Consider the following 19,299-nt stretch of genomic DNA (forward strand, 5'->3'; position numbering starts at 1 on the left):
GCAATTAGCTCTGAAAATGTTTCTGAAGTTGATCGCGGAGGCTGCAATTACGACGCGCTGTACGCGCTGATTTGACTCGGTGACGATTCAGTTACGTGCTTTGTCTTGCGCGTTGTATTAGTGTGTCAGTTACGTGCTTCGTCTTTCGCGTTGTGCTAGCGTGTGCAGCGTAGTGCAGCTTCCATATGCACGACGGTTGCTCATGGTCATCGACGTTGGTAGTCGTGATGGAGGAGACGTGCCACCAGGCGTCAGCGTGGGTGCATCAACGCCTAAGGGCGCTTTAGCCACAAAACACCATAGACATTTTTAATACATTATAGGCGGACTTTGGACCCACTTTGGAGGTATCCAATAGAAAGCTCGAAGTGTGTTTAGCGTATGCGAGTGCGGCACAGTGTGCACGAAATCACAAGTTTGTAAGAGACACGAAGAATAGAAGCGTCACTTTGATAAATGAGAATGTGCGAGGTCGTCCGTGATGCGCGTGCAGCTGTCGCCCCGGGGCACCACAATCCTCAAAATCCGGTGCAAAGTTCCGGCCTCGTTTTTTTTTCTCATATTTTTTTCCCTCTCTCTTTCTTTCTTGCTGCGCGGCGCACTTCGATGTTACTGCGCATTCGGTTTGGGTGATTTACTGAAGCCATGTACCATTATTGGTGACATTGCGTCTTACGAGAGGCATTCGTGCGTGTGACCTTGACTCTCTGGCTTGAAGCGGGGCTTCCTCGAGAGGTTGTGCACCTTGGGCTTCTGTTTGAAATTGCAACGGTTTTGCGCTGTGCAGCCATTTGATACTTTGGCGAAACGAATGCCATCGCGTGATCTACGCGCCGCACCTGTCTGTTTGCAATGCCCAAACCTGGCGAGGGGCCCTTTAAGAACTTGCTTTTCATGAAGTGCAGTGAATCGTTCAAGTACTCAGTAAATTCCTACATTAAATTTAGCGTGCGATAGCAGACCCCGCCGGCACAACTAGGATTGTATGGGCGCGTGTGGGTACAGAGATAACCCGTAAATCGAAGAGGGTGAGTACATCGAGAAAATTATGGCATTTTTGCTTTCTTGCGCCGTGTTTTTCTCGGATGATGCCACCCTTTCTTTCTTAACTTTTTTTCTCTTTCTTTCTTTTTTGCTGCTTGTCGTATATTAACAAACGCACCGTCCTGTGATGTTAGTCAGCTGCATTAACACTGTGCACAGTCGCCACTTGCCATACATTTCGGCTTCACACAAGGTCACCTATGTACGGAGGCACTGCTGGTGCTATCTGGTTTAAGTTGCATGAACTGCTCTCTGCAAAGCATCCACAGAAGATAACGTTTTGAGGAAACAGACTTAACGTATGGCCCCGGTCAGAAGCTACTTAATGAAACACTTCTTAATGAAACCACGAAACAATAACGACCGCTTTTGTTGTATCAGATACACAGAGTCTGAGTATAGTTTTCACTCAATGACATGAAATATCTTGGGTAAGACGCATATATCGACAACGCACACGTTACCTGCTCTGGCAAGAGTAAAACGCCTTAGAAATGGTCACACCACTAATGCACGGCAGTCCCATAAGAAAGCGAAGCGACAGAGAAGCGCAGAAATGCGGCGTTCAACTTGGCAGTGACGCAGGCCACAGGTACGTAAGAGCATTCGTCACCTTTGTCCTCGGCTCGGGTATAACAAAAGAGAGTGACTTGACGCTCTGGGAGCGTAAACCGAACTGAGTGAGGAATATTTCTAAGATTATGATCTTCAGCTCGCTTCGATCACACTCGTGTGTGCGTGATGACGGCGTCGATCGCCCAGGCGAAGAGCGGCGAAAGGCCAGGCCGCGGCACGCCGGTGCAGCGCCCACCCTGCGCACTTCTTGCGAAAGTTTCAGGTGGACCCCTGTGGCCGGGCGTTGGCGTATCGCTTGTACTGCTGGGTTCTGGCCGGATTTCGACGCGAAAACAAAATAAATAAATGTATGCCATCGGGAGGAAAGTGGAAGGGCTGGCGCGTTTGGGGCGCCTCGCTGCAAGCGCGCCGGCTCGCTTGGCAACCACAGGCCATCGATTTGCGAGACCTCTGGTGCCTGGCCTCATTAGTAAGAGTAATGCACGCCCTTGTCGCCCCGCAGCGCTTAACCTTTAGCCGGGGCTTGGCCCGCATTACAACCGCGGCGGTGTTCATTGTTTCCAGGCGCCCGCCCTCGTCGGCCCTTTCGCGCCGCCGCGCGACAGAGCGCGCGCGCGCCGCGCTCGGACAATGCCGGCCGCGTCTACGGCGCTGTTCCGGCGCGCGCACCAAGAGAGAAAACCACCGAGTTGGCGCCCCCCCCCTCCCCTCACCTCGCCCCCCTTTTCGCCATATGCTCGCCACGCACGGGGGCAAAAATCAGGTGGGCGCTGCCAATGTGCCTTGCGCTACCGCCGCCAGCTCACACGAGAAGCGACAACTTTCGCGTCAACAATGCGTGAAATTCTGCAGCTACTTCACGTCGATTGTTTGTGCAGTTGAAACACACAAGATTTAGGCGCCGCAGCGATCGTGTTTTATTGATGCTGAGAGAATCCAGGTGCGCATCAGCCCTTCCTTCCATGAGAGAGAGAGAGAGAGAGAGAGAGAAACGGGGTGGGAAAGGCAGGGAGGTTAACCCGAAAATACTCTGGTTTGCTACCCTGCACTGGCGGAAGGGGAAGGGGAAACGAGTGCCGCTGTATAGTAAGGCGCAGAATGGCATCAGATGAGGACATGAAATCGCCGCTGTAGATTTAGTTACAAGGTCTCTTGACGGCTCGATCGTGAAACGTTTAACAAGGGCGCTGCCCTCAAGCGCGAACACAAACACTACAAAACCAAAGGTAAAAAAAAAAAAGTAACAAAAGCTCCCTTGGAAGAAAGACAAAGCAGCATGGCATATAGGAGGCGCCAGCGCAAGTTCTGCAAGCCTTGTACATGACGAGAACAGTTTTCCAACTCGCCATGGCTGCTTTCTATTTCAGCGGCGCCAGGTATTCTCCCCTCGGCCAGCAGGAGTTTGGGTCCGCTGGCAATGCTCGGACACAAACCACCACAAACACTCAGCCCCGGAGGAACGCATTCCAGGTCTAAAAAATCGCGCGGCGTGTCACGCACTCGTTTTTTATTATGTCCGCCGCGGACACCAACAGGTTTATTTTCCTTAAACGGCAATAAAAATAAACGAAAGAAAAGCTTTCCCGGGGAGTGGGAAAGCCAGCGCAGGAATTGCAGCTAAAGGGGGAAGGAGGGCGTACCGACCGCGACTGGAATCGAGAGACCGCTGCAGAAGCCATGCTCCATTGACACGAGAGCTAGCTGACCCCGAGATACGGGTATTCCTGTGTCCCCTTCCTGTTATTCTTCCTAGCGCGTCCTCTTTTTCTCGTCACGCGTCCCGCCTTTCCGCAGCGGGATGTCCCGCGGTCCGCCGGTAAGGCACATATTCTGCCTTTTAAAAAACGAGGGGGAGGGGGGGGGGAAACCCGGCACCCCGGGAGCGTATGAAAGGAAGGGCGGCAAGGAACGACAGCGGCAAGCAAGCAAGCAGCTAACATCCCGCGACCCTCGGCGTTCCTTCTCGCTTGTTTGCGTGGGGACGAGGAGCGACGCTTTGGAAGCGATGCACCTTTGTCGCCCGTTGTCTGCGAGGGACCGAGGCCGTGCGCTCGGCTCCCTTTTGTATACGCGCCCTTTCCGATGCCCTCCTCCGAACGCAGCCCGAAGTTCCAACAGTTCTCTTTATTTAACACACATTCCCGGCGGAGGGCGCTGAAGCGCTTGTGTCCCAGCTCCTTCGCTCGGGAAGAGCAAAACAAGAAAGCTGAACGCAAACACGCAGGCAGGGAGCGGAGGAGCGCGCTGACCCCCCGGAGTGTTCGACCGAGGATCCGTTTTAAGTCGCCGCCGGCGGCTGACCGGCCGCCGGAATGTTTTCAAAGCTACCTGGCGGCAGTTGTCTTGCAGCCCGAACACCAGCCCCCGAGTAAGTGTTTTTCTCGCCAGAACTCGCTGTCATCGCCGTTTCGCGCTCTCTCCCTCTCGCCAAACTTTATCTTCCCACATCATCCCCTGCGACCCCTCTCCGCCTTCTTTCTTTCTTTTTCTGAGCTCCCGTGCTTTATTTTAAATTTAGCGTTTGACCGAGCTTTTCGCGGGGGACGGAGAAACTCGCAGAACAATATAACTCCACCTACAGCAGCGTCGACGCGTAAAGGGGAAGAAAGGCGGAAAAGAAAACCAGACAAATGGGAAAGGCTCGGTGCAGAAACGAGTGAGTGAGCAGCACGACAGAACACAACTAGGCAATAAATAAAAAAAGAAAAAGATTAAAAAGGAAAAGAAGAATGAGGAGAACGGGAGGTACAGCAATGCACCAACAAGGCGCCGACTTCACCTGCAAGCCACAAAAGACCAGTGTCTCTTTACACTACCACGCTCAATATTTTACGAGCTTTTTTCGACATACAAATGAGAGGAAACAAAAGGGAAAACTCTTAGCACAAATCCCTTTCGAGGCCTTACTGCACATAAATTAATTGATTAATTGATGCATCGATGATTTCAACGCTAAGTCTTTGACTTGTGTAATCTTTTTTCTTTTTTCTTCTTTTTTTCAGCTTTTATTCGGCTCTATGCGTGAACGAGGCAGTTGGCGGCGTTGTAATATTCATTCATCAATCGAGTCCACATGTCCCAACGCTGACTGTTCATTTGCTTAATGTCATGTAACACCCGATGCTTTGCCCTTCACACCATATGTGCGGTGCGTCAAGAATGAATGAGAAGAGATGACACTAACACATTCTGTCAGGTGCGCGCTTGCTACACAATCACAGCGCATGCGCTAGATCCACGCTATAATTTCCCCTTCACTGCTTATCCCAACTCGATGTATCAGTCGTGCATCAAACTGTGAGCATTCGAAAGCTTTTCAACCAGGATGAACGAATTAACTGTAATGACAAGTGTTTAGAAAAACGGGCAGAGGCGGATAATTAGCGCCGAGCTAGATCTACGGATGCGTCTCCGGAAAGAAAAGCCTACCGCGTTTCCCGAAAAGGCTAGAGCATGGAAAAGCCAACAATGACGAAAGAGATTGGGAAAACCATCGGCGATATTTCCCCACATTCGTAAGGACAGAAGAGTGCCTGTCAAAGCAGACGATGTTTGTTCTAATATAATAAACGGAAACATGCAAGAAAAGAAGAGACCGATTCAGCAAACATTCTTCTTCAGAGATCTTGGCAAAATTTCTGTTCGGGACACGTATTTCTCCCAAAGCTGCATGAGGAACCATTATTCGCGTAGTCGTGTGTGTGACGGAAGCCCGCCAGGCGAAGATGACGCGTAATTAAAATACAACATTCATTTGCCAGCACAAGTCAAAATAAAGACCACATTTTGACGTGTCTATTGCGTTCGTGCTTAAGGTATTAAAAAATAATACGTGCCGTGAGCAGCGGTCGCCTCATATACTATACACTATACAAGAGTCTCCTCGCGAAACTTGGACAAAATATCGCATGCGATAGCGTGTTTAAGCAAGTGGGCTCATCTTGGGTGGGCATATTTTCTTGCGGTCTGTTATCGCATAGGTTCTCCGAACGCACACTACATCCTATGGTATCCAGTCTTGTACACGTTACAAAACATCTTACTGATTACAATTACATTTACTTCATTCGAACATAGCCGGTTTCTGTTATGAATTACAGCCTCAGAAAAAATAAATGCGGGAGATACCATATCACAATGAATGTCGACGGTACTGCGATTAGCATTGAAGCAATGTAGCGACACACCGTATTGCCACCGCCGAAACGCGTCATGTATACGAGGTGTTTATGCAGCCAGGCTCGTCTGTCGCGCTTCCCTCTAGACAAGCGGCGCCATCTATAGTGGCGCCGCCGCGAAGTTCGCGCATGGCGCTTGTGTGTGAATGTAGATTCAGACGAGACTGGCTGCAGCGCGATGTTCTACCTATTATACCATGGACTACCCAGTGAGCCAAGTAGGCGAAAATAGAGACAATTCTTCAGCAATTCCTGAAAAACAAATGATTAGTTTTGCCGTTACTATTAGCATCTTGTTATGATTGCATAACGGCGGTGTTGTAGCAGGAATAAGCCAGAAAAAGGGCCCTCATGGCTGACAAAACCCAGCCGTCGAACGAGAAACGTCGTTGGATTGCAAAATTGACAACATCGCACCACGGTGTCCCGCGGCAGTTGGCACATGCAACCACCCACACTTTTCCCCCGCTAGCTGCCATGCCTCCAGCCAGCTTACTGCCACGTAGCACCGTCACCTCCGACTGCGACCGGGGCCGAAGACAGGCGCCAAGTTCCGCCAAGTGCCAGGAACGCCGGCAACGTGGCACCGAGTGCGGCAACATTGAAACTGCTTCTCGCTGCTCTTATTGCGAACTGTCTCTCCCTACTCTTCTCATCCCTCTCTTAAATGTTTGTTCCACCTGCTGCGCACGCGCGCTCTCGTACTCCTGTTTTTAAGGCTGCGTTTGTGACTCGTGAGTTCCCTGCTTATACAAAGACAGCAACGTCGTTTACACCGTTGGACACCACTGCACCGCGTGTTTGCTAAGCTCCATTTAGTGGTGTGACCAGTTCATCGTGTACGTCTTGCGGTTGCTGCGAGACACTTCAGCACTTGATATTGGAGTGTCCCGCTTTCAGTGCGCAGCGCATGTCGCTAGTGAGGGACTATCATCTCCTTGGCCTGCAGTGTATGACACTAGACGAAAGTTTATACCCCAGTGGTTGTGCGTCTCGACGCGATCAGGCTCATCGCGCTCTCCTTACTATTTTATAAGTAACGAACTTAGGGTCACGTTTGTAACCCAGATACTATTTCTTCCATTTCACATTCTTTACTAGCGCGACCTGCAGTGACGGGCCCTACTGTGTGCGACCTGTACTGTGTGTTCTGCTTTATTCTTTGAGATTTGTCATCTCACTCTTTCTTTCCTGTTTCCTTCCCTCCTTCCTATCTTCCATTTCTATGTTTCTGTCTCCTCCTTCCTGAAGAGTAGGCAGGCGTTGTGCCCCTTCCGGTGGCAGTTGCCAGCCTGCTCCTCGCTTTCCCTTTCCTGTAAAATGTATAGGTTATATGTTTTCAAATCCACTAATAATAATAATTACTTCATCAGCATGTGATTTCACTATACGTAGATATTACTGGAATTCGTTGCACCTAGCGTGGCATTTAGGTGAGCAAAGATTAAAGGCCGTTTACTGCAACAGTTAACGAAACATTATTGAAACAACAATGATTTTTACGGTAATTACCCTGCAGCGTGCGCCATTCTCACCCTATAGCAGGATACAGAAAAACCAAGTGCTTCACATTAAAATGAATTAATTACGTTATGAGGCTTAACGTCCCGAAATTGCACAGTGGGTTATGAGCGACGCTGTAATGGAGAACTCCGGATTAATTTTGACCCCCTGGGGCTCCTTATATAACGTGCGCCAAAATCACGATACACGAACGTTTCTGCGTTCCGCTTCCACAGGAGTGCGGCCGGAAATCGAACCCGCGACCTTGTGCACCACCGCGACCTTGTGCTCGGCAGCACAACGCCATAGCCATTGCGCCACAGCGGCGGGTTCGCAATAAAAAGCGCGGGCCGAGACAAGTCACACTCGCACGACACAAAGCCCCAGTTTCTCGAGTGAATTCAGCCGCGTAGTTATACCACAACTTGGGTGGGAGGGAGCAAGCGAGAAGGGGAGACCAAGAACGAAAACAAGAGGGGCACGTTTGCGCCGTTACGCCAAGAGCTCAATAATGTGGGAGACGCCGCGACTCCGGAAGTTGCTTCCGGTGACTCCTCCTTCGCGGGCCTGCCAAGCTTCCGGTGGTCCGTGGCGTTCCACGAACGTGCCGCGAGGTGTCCCCGCGGCGCCTTCCCCGCTTCGGGTGTCGTTGCCGGCACCTCGGGCCTCTTCTGTGGCCGCCCCGAAACGATCGCGCGTTGCGTGTCTGCGTTGCGCAGCCGTCGGGGCCCACCCGTGACGCAAAATGAACAAAGACAGGAAACCGGCCGGAAATGCAAACCCGCAACCGACGGGAAAGAAAGTTGGCCCACTCAAGAACGCAGAAAAACAGGTTCCCTAACTGTACATTTGATCTTTATGGCAGGGTAATTCACGCAGGAGAGCCGTGGGGATGTGCGCACGACTCAGGTACGATGCCATGGTGCAAGATTGAGGAGAAAGACCGAAATATGATCGTTTTGCTACAAAAATTCCAGAAGCTCATTCTTGCTACGACAAAAGAATGCACTTTAGCGCAGGTATAAATAATGAAGCTGCATACTGGTATAGCGCTAAGGTACCACAAGCGGAGGGAACTGCTGTAGAACTACCAGCTGTAGAACTACCAGGTGAATCACCATAAAATTACCCCGCCTGGTCGAACGCCACGCTAGTGCATGGTTCCCGGAGCAATAAAATATACTCTTGGCCACCACTGACATTTTTTTTAAATTCTTGACAACTTTAATAACTACTACAGTAGTCATTATCCGATCACCACTAATGTCTCTGTCCCACCCACATCATCTACCATCGGAGTGTGGATCCCGTCACTGTGTGCTACCATCTCTGCAACACTTAACCACCGCGTTTCAGCTACCGCCACTGACCTAGCTGCACTGCGGGCAGCTTTTGTTTACATTCTCATCTTCGAGTCGCGAGCGGCCCTGCAGTCGCTGAAGTCACCACGCACACAGGAATAACTTTTCGGCTGCATCAGGCGCCTGCGAGCTGCATCCCTGCGTTGCGTGGCAGCGGTTGCCTGCTCATTATGGCATACAAGGTAACGTTGAGGCTGACTGCGCTGTTGCAGCCGAACATGGCATTTCAACGGAATCGATCCAGATACCGCTGTCGAGAAAAGATGTGGCAACTCTGGTACCCACTGCGCCTTGAAGTTCGCAGCGATCTCTGTCCTGCGACGTCAACTTTCACGACAGACCTATATAAAAATCTGATCCATGTTGTTTTTGACTTTTATGCCTCGAGAGGCCTCAATCGGCAAGAACACGAATCGCCATCAGGTTCAACGTGGCCCACACGAACTATTTTAAGTGCAGAATTCAATGCAATGACTCGTCTTTGTATTCTGTATGCAATGCTGATGAAGACAATGATGATGTAAGGCTGAAGTCCTTACTTCTAAGAATGTCTCTGGAGTCTGCGGTATACTCTCAGTGTGGATCGAGGCTGTAGCTGCGGGTCATTCTGGTCTCGCGGAGATACACTGCCTGCGCGTTGTTGTAACAAAGGCACTCAATTTTAATCGGATACCACGAACAGCTTTAGCGTGCACTTGCGTGTCTGTGGTTGTATGCGCCCTGTGGGGTTTGTGTCATCATTGGGTATATTACAAATGTATTTCTCAACACTTGGAGTAGCATTCCAGGCTATATACGGGGTGATAATTTTTTAAGTTTTATGGAATTAAAAAAAATCGATTGAATGGATCTGCGCGATCGCTATTCTCTTTCTTCCGTTCTCTGTCGGTATAGTACTTGTAGTTGTTTGTCCCGGCCGCGTTCTCTACCTTCTATCAGCTCACGCTGAGACGTTTTCCACAAGAGGTGTCCCACTGCAATAAAGAGTGACAATTACCCACAGCGGTAGCCCAGTGGCAACAGGGCGTTGTGTTGCCGAGCACGAGGTCGATCCCCGGTCGCATTTCGATGGGGGCGAAATGCAAAAAACACCTGTGAACCATGCATTGGGTGCACGTTAAAGAACCCCCCCCCCTGGTTGAAATTAAGCCGGAGTCCCCCCACTACGGCGTGCCTCACAATCAGACCGTGGTTTTGGCACGTAAAACCCAAGAATTTAATTGCACAAAACTTCGGCATATACGTTTAGTGGTTATATGCTATATACACTAAGGCGCTTTCCCGTTAGCTCTTGATCATTGGTTTTGGTGCACGACGACAACACATAGCTCGAATCGCTGCGAGGCCCCACGCGCGCGCGCTCATCAACATGCGAGCCGTATACAAACTGTCGTCCATGGATGCTTGAGCGGAGCTATAAGAGAACTAAAACAGAACCAAACTTCACTAGTATATAGACTAGACATTGAAACAAAGAGGCCGCGAATCTTTCTCCATGAGGGACACGCCTTTAGCAGAACTGATGTTTGGCGGAGTGCACCGGCGGCGATTTAACGGGAGTGAGGTGTGCCAAGAGTGAGGATAGAAGCTAAGCGTCACGAAGGAATCGGCACCTTTACTAGAACTACTCGGGAACTACTTGAACTGGAACAGGAACGAAAGAGTTTGACCATAGCAAGCGAATTTTCGTACTGTAACGGGATGCGGAACACGGTAACTTGCACGCCAAAGGATGCTTAGGATGCTTCGAGGAGTCTATAAGCCGCTTTATGCACATGAAGAAACCTTAATGGGACTTCCGGAATACGTACACCTTTTGTAAGGGTTTTACAAGTAGCAGGAGATCTTTTCTGTGGGAAGAGAGTTTTACTCGGCCTATACAGCATTCTAAAGTGAATTGATTCGTTTACGCTCAATTTATAGAAGAGAGAAAAGCTCCCACACATTAGGTAGTACAATACTCATGGCACACACAGGACCTGCATGGTCCGAAGCGCGGCCGACATAGGCTTCACGTGGCCCCTGACTGTGGTCACCAAGGTTGCACCTTGGATACCGCTGTTTCGCTGAAAACGTGCCGTAATGCAAAACAGGTTAGATATATCCGGTAACTGCCGCATTATACGCTTAGTCTTAAGTGTAAGCTCTGAGCGCTTGCCAGAACATATCTTTGTAACATGGCAAAAACCTTGGCCCCCATCCTATTGCATAATTCTTTCAATGAAACTTGAGCTCATGTTATCGCCGCAGCTTCCACCATGCTCACTATAGTGCAAAAAGCTATCACTAAGGGAACACGGAAACTACATAAGCACACCATACGCATTATGAATACACCATACGGAACAATGACAACAAACAGTTGGCGACACAGTTCACTAGGCAACATATACGAAGTAACGACCTTATACATGTATGATGTCCGTGCTCCGGGAGGCACCGACCGCCCTGGCGAGCCTCTTGCGTGTTATTAAATACAGTTACCCGCATTTGTCAAATCTGTTTGTCCTCAGCTATGTACGGCGGGAAGCTACAACTGTTTATTTAGTAGAGCAAAAAGAAAAAGAAAGTAACCACCACTTGAAGAAAAATGTCACAGTTTCGCCCTAAGGGCGAAGCAATGAATGCGATAGCAACACAGCAATGTCATACGAAGTAAGGTGAGCGGCTTTGGTAGCAACAACACGCAGAACTGTTGTCGACGCCATCGGCGTTTTGCCCGCGTTAGCTCAAAATGCGTGCGGCGTTGGTGACTGTTGCTGGAGCCTCTGATATAAATAGGCACTTGGTGCCGCAGCTAAACGTCGCCTCCCTTCCCTCCCCCTCCCCCACGGCCTCTCGCGCGTCCGAAGAAGGCGCGTTTGCTCTACATATATGGTGATTGTAAAGGAGAAAAGAGATGCCTACTTTTGCAGCCCTTAAGCGAGCACGGCGCAGAACGCGCGTTTGTTCTCCGCCGTGCGTTCACTCCCCGTGAAAGACGCGCCCCTCGCGCCCTTTCACTCGCACATACAGCGTTCGGCGCGCGGCGACGATTTCATCTCCAAATGACGTCATACGGAACCTCACGGCGACGGCGACGGCGACGGCGACGGCAGAAATCTGCTTTTGAGTGTCCATATAATTGCTATCGCAATAAAATGCAGAAGATAGGTAAACGGTGGGAATTAAGGGGACTAATTGGTCGATTTGTTAACATTAAAGCAAGTTTACGCTTGTTATAGTGAAGGGATAACAATTCAACGTGGTCACGCGAAACGAAAGAGAACAATCGCCCATCGATGAAAGTGAAACTGCCCAGCTTGCCTTCAGCCTCAAAAAACACGTGCGATATGTGCACAGCTGAACGCGCATTTTCATTTTTATTTTAACTGATATCATCATCAGCCTATTTTTATGTCCACTGCAGGACGAAGGCCTCTCCCTGCGATCTCCAAAAACCCCTCTCTTGAGCTAGCTGATTCCAATTTCCGCCTGCAAATTTCCTAATTTCATCACCTCACCTAGTTGTCTGCCGTCCTCGACTGCGCTTCCCTTCTCTTGGTATCTATTCTGTAACTCTAATGGTCCACCTGTTATCCATCCTACGCATTGCATGGCCTGCCCAGCTCCATTTTTTTTTCTTAATTTCATTTAGAATATCGGCTATCCCCATTTGCTCTCTGATCCACACCGCTCTCTTCCTGTCTCTTAACGTTACGTCTAGAATTTTTCGTTCCATCGCTCTTTGTGCGGTCCTTAACTTGTTCTCGATCTTCTTTCTTAGCCTCCAAGTTTCGGCCCCATATGTTAGCACCGGTAGGATGCAATGATTGTAAACTTTTCTTTTCAACGACAGTGGTAAGCTCCCAGCCAGGATCTGGCAATGCCTGCCGTATGCACTCCAACCCATTTTGATTTTGTAAATTTCCTTCTCATGATCAGAATCCCCTGTTAGATCCTAGATTGACCTAGATCCTAAATTCTTGTTCTCTTGCCAGGCTGTTGAACATTGTCTTCTGCATATTAGTCTTCAACCCCCCTCTTACACTTTCTCGGTTAAGGTCCTCAATCATTTGTTGTAATTCGCCCCCAGTGTTGCTGAACAGGACAATGCCATCTGCAAACCGAAGGTTGCTGAAATATTCGCCGTTGATTGCCACTGCTAAGCCTTCCCAGTCTAATGGCTTGAATACGTCTAAGCAGGCAGCCTCAAAAAACACGTGCGATTGCATTGCAGAGATTGTGTCTCCTTGCCTGACCACTTTCTTGATAGGTAACTTTCTACTTTTCTTGTGGAGAACCAAGGTAACTGTGGAACCTTTTTTTTAAATATTTCCCGAGACATTCACGAATGCCTCCTGTACTCCTTGATTATGCAATGCCTCTATGACTGCTGGTATCTCTACTGAATCAAATGCATTTTCACAATCTACGAAAGCCATATAGAGAGGTTGATTGTACTCCACAAATTTCTCGATTACCTGATTGATGACATGGATGTGATCCATCGTAGAATATCCCTTCCTGAAGCCAGCCTGTTCCCTTCGTTGACTGAAGTCAAGTGTTGCGCTGATTCTATTGGAAATTATCGTGGTGAATATTTTATACAATACTGAAAGCAAGCTAATGGGCCCATAATTCTTCAATTCCTCAACGTCTTCCTTCTTGCGGATTAGTATAATGTTGGCATTCTTCCAGTTCTCTGGTACACTTGAAGTCGTGAGGCATTGCGTATAAAAGGCCGCAAGCTTTTGAAGCATGATGTCTCCTCCATCTTTGAATAAATCGACCGTTATTCCATCTTTTCCTGCCGCTTTCCCCCGGGTCATGTCTTGCAAGGCCTTTCTAACTTCCTCGCTTGTTATACAAGGAGCCTCTGTATCCTGTTCATCACTACTTCGAATGAAGGTAGTGTGGCTGCTCTGTGGACTGTACAGGTCAGTGTAGAATCCTTCCGATGCCTTTACTATAAATCATCGAAATTGCTGATGATAATACCCTGCTTATCTTTCAGTGCATACATATTGCCTTGTCCTATGCCAATATCTGATATACCGGGTGTTTAGGGGAAGAATAAGTAAATTCCTTTAATTAAAAGGGGGAGTACTGCAGAAGAGACAAAAAAGGTCTTTCATAATGATATTATTCGCTGCAGTGGGCGTCAGGAATCTTGATATGATTGCGAATAAGCTCTTTGAGGTAAGTAAAAATCACCGATTATGTTTCTAATTAACGACCTTAGCACACACGTTGTAAATGTGGAATTCAAGTCAGTGAGTGCTCAAGGTTTGTCCATTTCATAGGAATCCTCGCAACAGTACACCCACCACCAAAATATGGTGCGAACGCACTGGTGTGCCACGTATCCCTTTCTCCGAAATAAGCCTATCTTATGCACAATATGACAGAGCAAGGCAGGGGTGGATATACAGGGTAGCATCAAGATGGGGCTTAACAAAACAAATAGAGGGTCCGGCAAGACCCGCTCTACCATACAAACCTCCCTTTTCTAAACTGCCTCAACATTAGGTGACTTCTTCAACCCTTCCCTGAACAAGTCACAGTGCAACCCGCAGAAAGCTAAGTGGCCCGACACAGGACGTGAGTTTGCAGCCCCCGGCGTAGCGAATCCGGGGGCATAAGTCCGCTTCAGTCAGCAGAGGGCGAAGCAACCTCATAGTGAGGTTGCCCTCTGCTGACATATATGGATGCTGACTCTGCTGACCCTTATGGACAAGTCCTGGCAGTTAAGCAAATGTTAATACCCGAGTACTTCTAGTAAAGGTTCTAATTCCTTCGTGACGCTTAGCTTCTATCCTCACTCATTCTCAAACCTCACTATCCGTTATACGTTCTATGGATAGTTGAGCGCGCCACGCTTGAGGCAGCCCGTGAACCTCATTGATCACGCGCTGCACACCATGCGTCGAGCTCGAGTGTATTCAATTCATCAGCACATTCATCGTTCTAGATGCTTGCGGCCACAGGAAACGAAGCGAGAAGAAGAAAAGTGATCGGCAACGTATAGGGGCGGTCAGTTCCCGTTCTGCCGAAAACGTTTCCCCTATAGACGCTTCGGTGTTGCGCTCGCGTGATGATAAACCTACGATCAGTTTCCGCAGTATGGCGCCCTTGTAAGCAGGTGCTTGTACCCATCTTGCGGCCCTTGCGCACCCTCCTTTACCCGATCAGTTTCTCGAAACTAGGGACAAGCTATGGGGCGTGTAACGCCAGTTTTCAGAGGAGCTATCTCATTCTATAACGTCGACCGTATACGTCATTTACTCCGTGTGGCACCGTAATATACCTTTGTGAACTAAGCATTGATATCTGAAATTACTAATTTAGGACGCCTTTCAGCTAAGCTGTCAACACGCTCTCTGTCAAATGTGTATATGCATTGAAACCAGGCTATAATTTGGCGTTGCAGTGCTTGGACCAAATTCGGCGCCGGTGGTCATGCTCGTGCACATGGTTGCTCCGCAGCAGCCAGCGTGCTCTGTTCTTGTTGTTAATCCAATGTCTCTGCTTCATCGCGTGTCACGTGTGGTGCGGCTGCTTCAAGACAACTGGTGTTACATGTTTCGCAGGATGGCGCTATGCGAATGTGGAGGAGTAACCTTATCCCAGATATATCAACCAATCTCGAGATTTCCATTGTGTGTTAGGTCAATGGTGTGGGCTCACGGTTGTTCTAACAGGTCAAGACAAAAAAAAAAAAAAAAAAAAAGGGGGGAAAAAAAAGGCAGTTTGGGCGTGCAGATGAAGCACTGAAAGCGACAGCAAGGTTTCGAATTGCGCTCGCGAGCTCCTCGCACGCGGCGTTCTCACAATAGGCGGATGCGACATGGCGCGACATAGCACGCGAGGCAACTGCTGCAGCGCATCAGAAAGAGCGCCCTGGCAGGTATACACCAGGCGTATCACAACGGTGGCAATATGAGAAACGGCGGAATCTCGCATTGCGCTAGATGAGGCCGACAGAAAAGCATCGGCGTTTGTGAGCGCCCAAAGGAAGGATTAGGCAGAGTGAGCTTCACGTTTACTATTAATTCCACTCCAGACCCGGTTATCCAACCCGGCGTGGTATGTACACGGCACTTCACTAGGAACGCTAATGTGTGTGCGCACAACGCTCATGCCAGCAGAGGAAGCTAGAACACGGCCTTGGCTCCGGCAGGGCCGACTGAGCAGAGCGTGACGGTGTGTCCATTTGGCTCCGTCGTTTTTTGCAGCCAAACGCACTGCGCACCCTTGGAGGCCTTCTAACCCCTCTCGCGCATGCCGCGCGTGAGCCGTCGATACCAGGACAGCACGGCGGCAACAGCGTACCTCAAGTGTCCATACAATTGATATCGCAATAAAATTGCGCAATTGCCTCGTGCTTATAAGTAGACAAACGTGCGAACAAGCCTCACGCTTCCGGTTGTGCAGATAGCGCTTACAAAACTTTATCGGGCTTCAGCAAAAGCCGTGGCAGCAGCGGCTTCCTTTAAATGTCCGAGTATCATCTCTACAGTGGAAGAAAGAGGCACCATGTATACCTGCGTATCTGTAGGGTATTCCACAGGCAACATTTCAAGCTGGTGTAAAAGAAGTTTGTATTGCATGTCAGCGATTTTGCCGTCGATCGGGCGATGCAAAACGGTAAAAGCGACGATGAACCTGGGCATTTGCTGATGGCTAATTGCTGCATTGGTCAATCTCTTGGTTTCTATACTGCTTGGAAAATCCCCCGCAAACACCGGGTGCTTGTCAGGTTACAAATGTGTGCACATTTTCCAACGACTGCGACGTTGACATCGCCGAGAGGTTTCAGTCTCTTTGACTTGGGAGGCTGCTGGTGAGGTAACTATGTTTGTGCCTACCAAGAATTTGTAAATATTCAGGTGGGGTTGTACTTGTAACATTCTATTACATTTTACATACTTTTTAGCATACGTCGCGGCACGCTGACAGTGACGAAAGATGAAAAGAATGAGATATGAGGTGAATCGTTAGAAAATACCGACCCCTGGTCTCATCTCACGAGCACGCCCTCCGTGTGAACTAGGTGCACGCAGTCGGCACTTGGATGCTTGTGGTCATCTTTTGTGAATTGTGCTCGTGGGGCAGTGCCAAGGGGTCCTCGCCACCACAGTTCCCGATGTTGGCGCTGTACATGTTACGCTCGGCGCAAGACTAGGGACTTGACATAATCGCCAATCCCGTACTCTGCCGCTGGTAAGCTGAACAAGTCGTACGCGTGGAATGCAGCGGGAAAGATGCATGCTCGAAAGTAACGTGAACTGCCAAGAAAGCGCATGCGCAACCACAAGCACGGCGAACTAGCGTCGATGTGATGAAGGCACCGCATCGCCGCAGTTTCAGCATATCCACCCTAGCAAAAGCGCAGTGAAGGTAACAGCTACGGAATATAGTGACTGCGCATCTTTGCAATGATATACGCATAACATAATGCCGCTGTCTCTGTAGTTATCACAAAAGCTATACGAAACTCGTATACACGCTATACAGCTAATGCGACAGGTGACCTACAGGACGATTATCGGTTTTTAGATGTGCACATTTACAGTATGCTTACGCGTGGACAAGGGACAGGCGCATGCTCATTTGCACTTTCTTCTAGGCAAATAGAATTAATCACTTCCCAAAGTACAGAGCAATGATATATCCTCGAGGATGATACAATCGCAAGACGGGCCACGGACTCAACAACGGCAGCGAGGTGCAGAAACGAGGGCAAAAAGGCGCGACAAAACTTGTCAAACTAAGGGGCCGCGACCCTGAAGAGGGAGCGCCAAACTTTTTTTAAAAGGACGGCTTCGACAAATTTCCCGGGCAGGGCGCCGCCGTTATTCCTCGTGAGTACGGCTCCCTCCCCTCGGTGTCTTGTCGGCGTCTGAAACCTGAACGCACCGCGGGGCGATAAATGCGACGGCCCATGCATCTTTCAAAGGAGTCGCCTCGCGCACACCTCTCGCCCTCGGCCACCGTGGACGGGCACAAACGTGAGCAGCGGCGGCTCCGCCGCGAGAGAGGAGGGAGGAGCGGAGGTACCCTCCCCTGCGCGGCGACCTTCCAAGGCCGTAGACGAGAGGCCTGCACCCAAGTTGGCGAGCTGCTCCCAAGGAACGCCGGTCCGGTCGAACTGGCCGAAGGCAAATGTACGCAAACACAGAAGCGCACATACACGAAAAAAAGAAAAGAAATAGCAAGAAAGACCGGAGCTGAAAAACGCCGACAACTCAGAAAGGACGAAAGAGCGAAACGCGTGTTTAACAAGGGAAACAAAAACAAAAGGCACGTGACGCACGAACCGGGCAACACCTGGGTAGGAGGAGGCCGTGTACTCTGCCCGCGGAGATGAGTGACCTTTGAGCGTGCTTCGAAGTTCCCAGCTGCAGTGTTATCCCAAATGCTGTCAGAGAGGCAAAGTACAACACGTCCATGAATGTTGTTTTGAAACATCCGTAGACGCGTTGTCTATCGCCGTTTGTTTGTTATGTCTAGCGAAATTAATGTAAAGCTAAAGGAATTAGCTCTGTTATTCAGCGCGCGGAGACAGCTGAGGTAGCCGCACTTGCGCTACACCTGTCAATCAGGTCGAGCACCTTGCGCGCCCGAGTCGGTCACAGTAAAGCGCACAGTGCGACACTCTGACTCGACTAACATATTCACACGGTGATTCGCTGCGCTTTCTTTGAAGAGAACGAAGCTGAATCGTGCATGCTGTGTTTCCACAGATTGCACAGTGCACATCTACTCACCAGTTCCAAGAAACCTGGACGACGCAAGACAGCGACCGGACAGTCTCAGAGTCTCATGTACCGGTAGTATCCCACAGCCTGGACAACGTTCTCGGTGCACAGTTCTGTCCTGGACGCACTCTCACACACACACGCACACACACACACAAGCACGATGACAACTACTGACCAGCGGCGCCAAAAGTGGTAACAACGGAAGATGCGCGTGTATCTCAAGTTCAAAAGATGGGCCGCGTGCAGTCAGGCAGAACAGACGAAAACACCCGCCAGTGACTCTTGAGCGTTTTGCGATCGGAATCGTTGCGCACGATCACAGTCTAGTAGCCGTTCAGAGCAGCGGAGGTCCAAAGCCGGCGTCCGCGAGAATGTCGCTTCTCTGTAAGACAGCGGCCGATTTCACGCCGCGCGCGATCGCACGTGGCACATCGCGACAGCTGCACCGTCACGCACGTTCGCTGCTGCTACAACAAACGACCGGCAAGGCGACAGGCTTGCACACGGTAGCGGCACTTGCAACGAAGGACTCGGTGACGGATCAGCCGCGGCGCGTCGAGGAGTCAAGTCGCGGCCAGTAGAGCGCGCCCAGCAGCCGACAGCGGCGGCGTTGACAAGGGGTGTGCAAAGCAGCGACCGCAGATAGGCGCCGTGAAGCGAGCACTAGGACGCGCACCGCTTCTGCCATTGCCGACGCGATGGCCCCGCGCCCTCTCCCGATCTGCCAGGCAGCGTGGCGAGGAGGAACGATTGTGGGAGAGAGGCAATGACGTCGACGCTTGGCGGACCGAGGGGAAGAAGTCACCGGCAGGGAAGGGCGAGCGAGGGAATGCTGGCGAGAGGAGGAGTCACAACCAGCCGCGGGGGAAACCAAGAGAGGAGCCGGCGGAG

At 50.1% G+C, this 19,299-nt stretch overlaps 1 protein-coding gene across 1 annotated transcript in view; it reads right to left on the reverse strand.

The window, feature by feature from the left end:
• LOC119434002 (zinc finger MIZ domain-containing protein 2) overlaps positions 1-19,065 on the reverse strand; it is a 251,819-nt gene extending 232,754 nt beyond the window's left edge. The window contains exon 1 of the mRNA XM_037701318.2: positions 18,415-19,065. The gene's annotated coding sequence lies outside the window, so the exon portion shown is untranslated. The remainder of the gene's footprint in view (positions 1-18,414) is intronic.
• Positions 19,066-19,299: the final 234 nt, after the last annotated feature.

This window comes from Dermacentor silvarum, chromosome 1, assembly GCF_013339745.2.
Source record: "Dermacentor silvarum isolate Dsil-2018 chromosome 1, BIME_Dsil_1.4, whole genome shotgun sequence".
NCBI classification, from domain to species: Eukaryota; Metazoa; Arthropoda; class Arachnida; order Ixodida; family Ixodidae; genus Dermacentor; species Dermacentor silvarum.